At 45.0% G+C, this 11,423-nt stretch overlaps 1 long non-coding RNA gene across 1 annotated transcript in view; it reads right to left on the bottom strand.

The window, feature by feature from the left end:
• Window positions 1-7,931: 7,931 nt before the first annotated feature.
• Window positions 7,932-11,423, bottom strand: part of LOC148523450 (uncharacterized) — a 4,295-nt gene continuing 803 nt past the window's right edge. The window contains exons 2-3 of the long non-coding RNA XR_015878466.1: window positions 10,305-10,389; window positions 7,932-8,306 (exon numbers count right to left, since the gene is read on the bottom strand). This is a non-coding gene — a long non-coding RNA (uncharacterized LOC148523450). The remainder of the gene's footprint in view (window positions 8,307-10,304; window positions 10,390-11,423) is intronic.

Below are 11,423 nucleotides of genomic sequence, written 5' to 3'. Positions count from 1 at the left end.
TTTTGGGTGAGTGGATGAACCACAAGGGCTATAACAGGCCAATCATGCTAACCACATACAGTTACATGTGTGTCATGGAACATCAGGGGGGAATTTGGAACCATTTTAAAAACTACATACAATGGATTAATGTCAGGTGCCTGTAGGGTTTTATCTGATCTGCATTATACCAAACATTAATGTATAAGCTTGGAGCAAGCCCTGGAGCAGCAGCAGGATTTAGGCCTAATCGTCAGATACCGAACAAATACAACCTTCCAAGTCCCAAACTGAAGCTACCAACCATGGTGCTCATGTAGAGATGGACTCACCTCCCCCCCCTCCCAATCCATGCGCTATTGTAAGCTGTGCATGCACACCAAAAATCTTATGTATCTACAGCTGTGTTGGCAGAGACACATTTTAGGATTACTACGCCTTATGGTAAGGGGGTGGTGTAATGCGACCAAAGTACAGTATGAGCGCCTTCACTTTAAAAGTACGCCCCATAACGGGCAGCAGCAGAGTCCGATTGGCTGAATGCATCTTGAGCATGTTTATGCCAATATACAGTAATGTTACTGTTATTATCTATTTACATTATTACAGTGATATTGGTATTGGTAATGGGTTTGCAGTAATAAGGCATATACTTCTGCAGCTCAGATTACATTATTCCAGGGAGCCCCGTGCCCTACCCATGGCCTTCACATGTCACCACCTGCAAACCAGAGGTTCTCACATGCCAGCCCCTGCCCGCTAGCATTTCTATCACATGCCCCCTGTGTGACCAGAACAGTCTCTGGTTCTGACTTACTTGTCCAGATAAGTTAGATCTTAGGTGGTGCTGCGGGCAGGATGCTGTTACATCTACTGTGTGACCTCACCGCTATACGGCTGTGATCCAGACGGACTCTCTGAGGCTGGAGGCTGTAATGTAAGAAAACAAAACAAGTTATCTAAAGCAAAAGCAGTGACATCATATATATTCCTGTCTAACCTTTTATATGCCCACGCCCCGCCTGCGTCCCTACTTACTGACATGGACACAGCCACACACCGCTTACTGACACGGACAATGACTCACATTGCTTACTGACACAGACACTGCAATACACACTGCTTACTGACATGGACGAATCCAATTCTGCTAAATCACATTGCAAATTCATGTTGCAATCCAGTTAGCAACTCGCACTGAGCCCGTCAGAGTAAACTCAAATGTTTCCATCCGCACCTCCCTGAGGGTGAGACATGGGGCCGAATTCAATTAGACGCGAAAAGCCGAGATCCACGGAAAAGTATCGCCGATCTCGGCTTTTCACATGGCGAAAACTTATCTCCGTATTCAATTCCAGCCACTGTTCGCGTATGCCGAAAGTCAATGCAATGTAATAGGCGAAAAAGATTCGCCTCTGCATAGTAGGAGAAAAGAAGTGCAATTTTTTCTATTTTGGGGTGCAAATGTGGGGAAACCACTCAGAACCTTTGGGACAGCCCCCCAAAGGACAACTGTGTCAAAAAATTCCGAAAAAAAACTTAAGAACACCCCAAAATAGTACTTTAATTTTGGGGGTGAAAAAGTAAAAAGTGGGGGAGACAAGCGTAAAAACTAGCAAAATAGACTTTTTGGGGGTCTGTAAGTATGGGTCAGGTGTTTTTAGGATTGCAGGTACATGCAACAAGTGCGTTTTTCAAGTTTTTTAAAACTTCACTTTAGCACCCATTTTCAAGTAGCCCAAATAGCTTTATTAGCGCCATTCGGGCACATCTACACTGAGCCCCAATTTTAGTGCATCTTTTTGGGGGGTTCAGGCTGATTTTCCCATTTCTGACAGCACATTCCGACTTCGCGGCTTGCCGTTCTCGAGTGGTTTGGAATTGAATAGGGTGAATAGCGGGTCGCGCACGATAAGTTTCTGTGTCCACAACACACGATGTTGGTGGAAAGTCAGGCAGGCGAAACTTTTGAAAAATAATACATTTTTATAATTTTTTTTTTTAAGTACCCTCTAAGCACCCAAAAATCTCTTTGTATCCTACTTTTTTTTTATACACACCCCTACCAACATGATCTCTCTATCACAGCTGATAAGTCGACAATCCACCCTGCCCCACAAGCTCGCTGCCTTGGTGTCATCCTTGACTCTGAACTGTCCTTTGTTCCCCACATTCAATCTGTCTCATAGGGCTCTATTTATCAACATTATTTTTACTAAAATAATGTGAAAAAGGGTGTTTTCACACCCTTTTCACATTATTTTAGTATCACATGAATGTACTAAAGGGCAATTGTAGTAGAATTCTCAAAATTCTACTCCAATTCCTAAGTATCACATTTTTTTAGTGAGCAGATCGCATTTCCCACAATTGTAATGGGAAATGTGATCAGCTCACATTTACTAAGCTGCAATTGTAAAAAAATATCACCTGGAGGCTGTGTGATAATAACGCCAGCTCCACATGGCGTAATGCAGTCTCCCTCTCTGCAGATGCGATGTGTCTGTGCTCAGCCTCAGTAGCTCCCTCCCCCTCTCCTGCTCTCCCCCTGCTTCCTACCCCCGGGCCGTGTGTACACAGCAGCAAGACTCCCGTTCCACTGACTGTTCTCCTGCATAACTATCTGGTTAAAGATATAATTTACACATTGCTGTTTAGTTTGTCTGCAGAAATAGGAGGCATTCCTTTGTCAGTTGCTTCTAATATCTAGGTTTTGTCTAGTGATGTCTGTATATTATGCTTTATGAATTAAATGTCTGCCTGTGCCATATGCATATTATTTTATATGTATGTGTATATAATTAACAGCATGTAGCAGTAAACACTACCGGTGAGATGTGTGAACATCTCACCGGCCGGAGAGGGGGAGCGTTAATTCCCCCCTCCGGCGCTACCCGCTCCAGACCACATCGTATCAGCCTAGTGCTGATGCGATGTGTGTCAAGCCCGGCCGGCTCCAATGAGCATGCGCGGGATCTCGCAAGTATTGCGAGATCCCCGCGTGCACCCTGAAGTCGGTAGCCGCCACAGCAGGGACAGCGCTGTCCCTGTTGTGGGGATAGGCTATCGCCAGGCTGTAGCTGTCGATAACGACAGCTACAGCCGGCCGAACGGTCAGACGATCTGACCGTTCGTACATAGCCCAGGCTGTCGGCGCATAGCGCCCCTGTCATTTACCGCCCAGACCCCCGATCATACATCGGGGAGAAACGGTATCAGCGCACCGTTTCTGGGCTTCATACATCTACCCCATTATTCGATTTATGTATATTATTACACTGCAGGCGTTATTTTATCTAAGCAACTTTTTTGTTTGTTTATACTGTAAATGGTCATGTATGTTTTTATAATGATAGTTCTAAAATAAATACACTGGAACTTTTATTTTTGGTATTGTATTGATCATGTTATCTCTCTGTCACATTTGCAATACGATTCGGGCACGATCATAGCGCCAAAGGTCACATTGCAGTATGTGATCATACCACCTGGATCTATGATATGGCACCTGCAGGGATGTGGGTTCCGAAAGGAGCCCATCCCTGTGAAGTGCCAGGAGTGAGGTGACCATGTCAGCAGTCTTTTCACTCCTGTGCCAGGACTCCAGCGCATGCGCGGTCTACAGACTACGCATGCCCAGGGGCCATTGCTGGGTGACCGGTATTTTTCGTGACGTGTAGTCCAGCAGCTAATGCCACCCTCAGATGGCGTTAGCTGCGGGGACCAATTTGGTCAATCTGGCAGCAACACCTTCCCCATAGAAACCTATGAGGGTTGTGCTGCTGATGGAATTGGAGGAATCGCAGCAGATACCGGGGATATCTGCTGCACTCCTTCCATAATATCAGGTCTATTCATAAAGAACATGAAGTGGCTCACGATAAATATCACTATATATTGCATCACATCGATGCGATATATAGTAATGTTTAATAGCTATTCATGTACACTTACCTGTCCGGCGTCTTCGGCACTGTCCAGCCTATCCGCAATCCCTGGGTGCAGTGAGAATACAGACATATCTGGAGCCCGATATCTCACTGCATATGTGCCGGGATCTGAGAGCAGCAGGTCAGGTCAGACCAGCTACAATAGGCGCTGAGAAAAGGGGATGGCGACAGCACCGGGTGCCTGGCAGACAGCAGGGAAGTATGCAGCTTCCCTGCTCTGTTCGGCTTGCAGTACAGATTACTCCACCCTCATACGGCGAATCTATACCGCAGGACAGGAACAGAAAGCAGATTCATACACGAAGCAGGGGTGCCGCTGGAGAAGGAATACCCTTCTCCATGTTAACCCCCTCTGTGAATCGCCATGGAGAAGGAATACCCTTCTCCATGGTAACCCCCTCTATGAATCGCCAAATATGTACTCTTAGGGGTCTAATCATGATGTTACTTACTGTGGTCCGTTCGCACTCCAAACTATTAACAATCTAATGCCGTGGAATCCAGAGCAATTCAGCATTGCTCCAGTGCGGTGACAGCTGATCTCAAAATACGCTGTCGCCGCAAGCAGCTTCACTGCTCCAGTCCAAAAGGAGCAGTGACTCTAGTGCGCATGCGTGACCTACAGGTCACACATGCACACAAAAGCCCCAACGTCCAGCGGACGGAGCCAGACAGGGACGGAGGGATATGAAAGGATCCCTCTTCGCAACCCGGGACTCCTTCCAATAGAGAAGAAGCGGGTTGCAAGCACGGAGCGGGAGCACTCGCCATTGGAGCTTGATGAATTCTGTCCCATACTAGTGTATGGGGACAGCGGGCCATTCCGCCAGATGAAGGTAAGCCAGGCTTGCCTACCCTCCCGATTTGGCCGGAAGCCTCCCAATTTTCGGGTGCCGCTCACGGCCCCCCGGAAAGGCAGGCAAGCCCCCTCCCCTGCTTCACAATGGCGAGAATAACGGCATTGTGAAGAGGGGGCGGGGACACGATCGTGCTGCTCCACCTCCAATGTGACGTCACTGGCCGCCCCCACTGTTGCCGACAATCAGCTCCCTCCCGGGAGGCTGGAGCTGATTGTCGGTAAGTAGGAGATATCTGTGATACTAGTGTATGGGGACAGTGGGCCATTCCGGGAGAGAAAGGTAAACAGGAGATATCTGTGATACTAGTGTATGGGAACAGCGGGCCATTCTGGGAGAGGAAGGTAAGTAGGAGATATCTGTGATATCGTCTGCTTTACCTTCTTGATGACTGGTACAAAAACTTAATTTTTACAATTGTAGGTGAAAATGTTAATTTTCACCAGCTTTTGTAAAAATTAACTGATGATGAATAGGCCCCTTGGACTGCTGTATGCATAAATTTGAAACCCTGAGACTAGCATTCTGATAGTACCCATCCTAGTGATCATGCATAAAGTGATAGCATCCGTGATAAATGTAATTTTACCTATAGACCATACTGCGGTTTCTTTTGAGGTTAGGATTTACTGCAATGAATTTGCAAGGCAGCAATAGATCAAAATGAAATTGCGGATCCTGCAGGCCACTTTAATGGGATCAAACGATAGTCTCTTTCTGGCAACAACACTTGTAGGTAATGATAGAACGCCATATGATTATGGCGTTTGCATAAAAAAAAAAATAAAGCTGCTCCTTGTGTGTCGTGTAAATAACCGTTCATATCAGGGGTGACTCAAGGGGCCGCCTGGCAGGGCTATTGGGCATGGCTCTGAGGCCTATGGGTGCAGCCGTAGTCAGCCCGTCTATGCTACACTAGGATGTAGTTGCTGTCCACGAAAGTGGGTCCTCTAACGTGTCTTCTACACATGCGATACTGATGCTTCTTCCCATCATGCTGGGCTGCTGAAGTAGAGGTGCAGGCAGTCCAATAAAGGAGGAGGCAGATTAAAGGGGCCGGTGAAGGGGGTTGATGAGACAGGAAGAAGGATGCTGGAGTCACAGAAGGCTGCACCAACAGGAGTGTGTAGTTATGGGTCAGTAGAGTGATCTGAAGCTTCAGTGTCAGGAACAGGATGCTGGTGTGATGGGCAGGATGGACTAACAGGGAGCAGGGGACTGCAGGAGCATGGAGTGAAGAGTGACTGGAGGCTGGATTGACAGGGTGCAGCAGACTGGAGAGACACAAAGGGCATAGGCATGTGCAGAAGCCGACACAGGGTTTCCCACTTTGGCACTTCCCCTTACACTGGCTCATAGAATCTCGCACACCTCTCTCTCTGGAACATACCCTACTTGAACTTTTCTGTCCACCCAGGTGAGTAGTTTATGTCCCAGTGGGAGGGGGAGATGGGGTACTACGTGCCCCAGCGTAGGATTAAGTGAATAAGCACAAAGCCCTGTGCCGGTTTCTGCGCATACTTATGACAAGGTGAGGTAGGCTTGACACAAACACTGGGCAGGAATTGATACAGGCGGCACGAGTGGGTTGTATAATCATGAAAGTGTTTGCTTTCCTTCCCAAACAGGCATCTTCTGGACCATGTGATCTCCTACATCAATTTTGCACACACCAAGCTACAAAATGCTTAACATACATCTTAGATGTTTAGGGGTCTGCGCATGCACAGAATCTGTCCTACGCATGTGCACAACGGGTCCTGCGATCTTGCTCGCAGACCCCCCAAGCCTCAGCATAATTGACATGCTGCAGCGTTTGTGAGGTGGAGTGTGCACATTGATGGTAATGTTCTTGGATACAGAGGCATGTTTCCAAGAGGGACAAGACCAAGGTCTGCACTGGTGGATGCAGATTTTCTTTCCTCACAAGTGCTGCGTTAATCTTCAGCCTCCACAGCCTGGCAAAGGAGCAAACATTGCAACCTTTAGCCATGATGGTGATCCCTGGCTGCGACCTCAGTCCCAGCGCTGATTTGCAGATGCAGCAAGGAGGGGTCTGTTCCTTAGAGAGACACCTACTCCTGTATGTGCATTTTAGATGTAGTTACACATCCGTTTGTGTGCAGCTATACAATTCTGTCCATCTCTGAATCCAGGCAAAAGCCCTCATCAAATATGGAGCAACAAACCCCGCTTGTTTTGGCTTTGTCCTCAGTGAGGCCAGGCTATGTCTGAAAAAAGTGCCATGAGGTTATACCAATTTTGAAGAATAAGCTATTTATTAGTCTCTTTATTAAAGTGCACTATTAATAGAGAGAGATATTGAAAAAAATATTTACCTAAACGATTTAATATACTGTCAATAATGCAGATTTCATCCCTCATATTATTTGACAAAACTGTATTCTATATGATACTGTAATTTTGAAAAAAGTATAAGCTACAATTACATTATAGATGTACTACAGGTCGAGTCTCCCATATCCAAAATGCTTGGAACCAGAGGTATTTAGGAAATCGGAACATTCTGTACTTCTGCGTGAAGATGTGATAAAATGATACAGATTACCAACAATTGCCATCATCTATTTATATCGACAAATCAGAAAGCAGATAGATCCACATACACGCAGATCTAAGGCTATGCCAGAAATTACCAAATTATTTTGCCTAGGTTTGAACTTCGTCAGGGCCACACAGTGACTCAATAGGATGAGTTCACCGTAATGAAAAGGGGGGTGTTTTTACTTTGGTCTGTCTTTTTCTAATTATAGATCGGATGGGACACCTGTTGTGATATTTTGACAAAAGTCCCAGTGAGTACTGAAACGGCACAGTGGGATGATGGCTTTATGAGAAAAAATGTTTTACTGCTGTCAATACAAGACTGTTGAGGGCACCCTTCTTTGGATAGAGATAGATTTGTGTGTGTATATATATATATATATATATATATATATACACACACATACACACATATATACATACATACACACAGTTATGTGAAAGTTTTAGGCAAGTGTGGGAAAAAATGCTGCAAGGTGAGAATGCTTTTAACAATAGAAGTGTTAGTTTATTAAGAGAATGCAAAGTGTATGAACAGCAGAGAAATCTATATCAAGTCAATGTTTGGTGTGACCACCCTTTTCCTTTGAAACAGCATCAGTTCTTCTAGGTACACTTGCACACAGTTTTTTAAGGAACTCGGCAGGGAGGTTGTTCCAAACATCTTGGAGAACTAAGCACAGATCTTCTGTCGATGTAGCTTGCTCAAATCCTTCTGTCTCTTCATTTAATCCCAGACAAACTCGATGTGGAGATCATGGGTCTGTGAGGGCCATATCATCACTATCAGGACTCCTTGTCCTGGAGAGCGTTACAATAATATGAAGCCTGGTGGATGTTGTTTTTTTCTTTTATGCACCATTTAGAATCTTGCTAAATCATTGTATTCTCCCTATCGACTTGATCAGTATCTTCATATTAGTCTTGAAAAATTGCTTTCATTTGAAGACATATCCTAAAATAAAAGAGAGAATATTTCTCTTAAATGGATAATTTTTAGCAAAAAATTAAATAAAACCTTCAAATAATCTTGAACAATGTAATGATTGTATTCAATTACTTATTATTTTCCTTTTAACGAGAGTTAAGTAGGGCAATATGCAGATGTAGCCGGCTACATCGTTGCTGCAATGTGTGCGCACGCGTTGCTGCAATGTGTGCGCACGTGCATTGCGCGATTAAGAGCGGACAGCATTTGCCCATTGCAGTCAATGGCGGTCACGTGCGTACGCATGCCATAGACGCTGGCACATTAGTGGGATAGCTGAGCGTGGCTACATCTGTACATAATATATGTATATTTTTTTATTAAATGATGTACTCAAATATATCTCTTCAATAATATACTTGAGTAAAGTGTGATATATATTAACAACAGGAGGAGAAGCTCTGAAGCTATTGGTGTAGTTTACAGCACGTAGACACATTTTTATCCACCTTGTCAAATTATTTGATTGTTATTGAGGTGGTATTAAAAACTATTCTTTCTCCAATACAAATTCTAATTGAAACATACTTCAACTGTCTGTTACTACAGATTTAACAGATCATAATTGCATTGCAATCACACTAATTCTTCCTCAGCTACCTCAGTTGTGCTTGTCCGCTTTTGATGTCGGACATAAGCACATGCACAAATAGAAGCAACTGGTTTGGGGTGTGAACCACCTTTTATTTTTCCTGGTATTCATTTTGGACAAGTAGTAAACTATGACCCTGAATAAAGGTATTTTTTAATGTAAAAATGTAAATATTTTCTAATACTTTTAAAAAATTTCAAACAATAAAATAAGTTGGATAAAGAGTAGTTTGAAATTAGAATTATTGAGATAGTTAGGAAGAGAGAGATTATTGTAGAGTGCAAGGTGCATGAAGTAATGTGGGTGAGGAGAGAGAGGAGGCTGTATAAGAACCAAGGAATAGAGGGAGACATGCGGATAGAGGGGATAAACAGGGCGGAATAATAGACACATGTAGGAATGCAGATGAGGAGAGAGACAGTAGGAAGTTATAGAGTCAGTGAGATGCGTGCAGTAGTGTGGTATAGAGTCAGTGAGCTGCGTGCAGTAGTGTGGTATAGAGTCAGTGAGCTGCGTGCAGTAGTGTGGTATAGAGTCAGTGAGCTGCGTGCAGTAGTGTGGTATAGAGTCAGTGAGCTGCGTGCAGTAGTGTGGTATAGAGTCAGTGAGCTGCGTGCAGTAGTGTGGTATAGAGTCAGTGAGCTGCGTGCAGTAGTGTGGTATAGAGTTAGTGAGCTGCGTGCAGTAGTGTGGTATAGAGTCAGTGAGCTGCGTGCAGTAGTGTGGTATAGAGTTAGTGAGCTGCGTGCAGTAGTGTGGTATAGAGTCAGTGAGCTGCGTGCAGTAGTGTGGTATAGAGTCAGTGAGCTGTGTGCTGTAGTGTGGTATAGAGTCAGTGAGCTGCGTGCAGTAGTGTGGTATTAGAGTCAGTGAGCTGTGTGCTGTAGTGTGGTATAGAGTCAGTGAGATGCGTGCAGTAGTGTGGTATAGAGTCAGTGAGATGCGTGCTGTAGTGTGGTATAGAGTCAGTGAGCTGCGTGCTGTAGTGTGGTATAGAGTCAGTGAGCTGCGTGCAGTAGTGTGGTATAGAGTCAGTGAGCTGTGTGCTGTAGTGTGGGTGAAGAGAGAGACAGAAGGGGGTATAAAAACAGCAATAGAACCCTTGAGGTGCATGAAGCAGTGTCAGCTACTCCAGGGGAGTCTATCACAAACATTTAATACTTCCACAAGTTAGCAGGGTTAGGGGGAGGGTTAGGGGTTAGAGTTAGGCACTAGGGGGAGGGTTAGGTTTAGAGTGCGGGGAGGGGAGGTAAGGTTCAGGTACTGGGGAGGGAGGATCAGGACACAGGCGGAAGGTGTCATTATCCTAAACCTGTCGGGATGCTGGGATCTCGTACTCATCCAAAATAAATACATAATATCTAGATACTTACAAGTTGGATCCGTGCAGGGCCTCTCCCTACAGCAACCAGCGCCGGACGTCTCAGGTCTCTGGAAATGCAGCAGCTGTCACTGATCCTGAAATGAGGGACAGGTTTTACTTGTGGCTGCAGGGGCATATAATAGTTCTAAAAGTCTTAAATATCTTTTGTTTGCTCATTCGAATACACACATGCAGTCTATGCAACTGAGGTCAAAGCAGTTATGTGGCTCCCACATCCCACTCAGTGCCCACAATCTTCCCATTTGATCACCAAAACAATCTCACTAGCTTCCCACATCCTTCTCACTGCATACATTTATCTCATTTAGAATACACGTTCAGCTCCCTTATTTTTAAAAATATCACTCTCTGTCTATGCATGTACACTCTCTTCCCCTATATGCCTCCATCCCTACTGCTATGTGGTTTCCCAACTGTGATAGTCTGTGTTTCCTCATCCGCACCAATGTTTTTCCCCAGCCGCACCGCCCTGCTGAATCTGCAGTTAACCACAGGGTGTGATGGCATACCATATCTGTATTGCGCAAGGAACACGTCCATTAAGGCGTCAGACTTAATGATCCTAATTTCATTGCTTTTTGCAGTTTGAGCGGCAGAAAATCAATAGGTTTTGTGAATTTTCAGATCATGTCTAAGCAGCCTTAATTGGACATGTGAAACCGTAAGGTTTTTTTGTCTATGGAATTTCATAGCTTTTTTAAAATGTAATAAATATCAGGGTTTGGATGAACAAACCGGGCCACCTGCAGGAGAGAAGGGCAACAAAATGGTACACTAACGCAGGTGGAAGAGGTGACAGCACACAGGAGGTTGGAGGGCTCATTGGTAGTGTGTATGCACGTGAGAAAATCAAATCTATAAGTCACAGATGCACGAATGCAGCAGTGAGATCCATCTACGCATCTGTTAAAAATTTAAAGTGTAAAAAAAAAAAAACGTAGCCCCGCCCCCCAGAAACAACCAGCGCCGGGCTTTGGAGCCGCAGTGCTGGTTGTGCTACATACAACGGACAAATGACGTAGGGGTCCCCGTATTAAGAACAACCAGCACCAGGCTTTTCAGAGCCTGTCCTGGTTGCCGAAATACGGGGGACAAATGACGTAGGGGT

Source organism: Taudactylus pleione, unplaced genomic scaffold (assembly GCF_031769625.1).
Source record: "Taudactylus pleione unplaced genomic scaffold, aTauple2 ptg000133l, whole genome shotgun sequence".
NCBI lineage: Eukaryota > Metazoa > Chordata > Amphibia > Anura > Myobatrachidae > Taudactylus > Taudactylus pleione.
The sequence above is the reverse complement of the archived record's forward strand: the minus strand, read 5'-3'. Positions and strand labels throughout refer to the sequence as shown.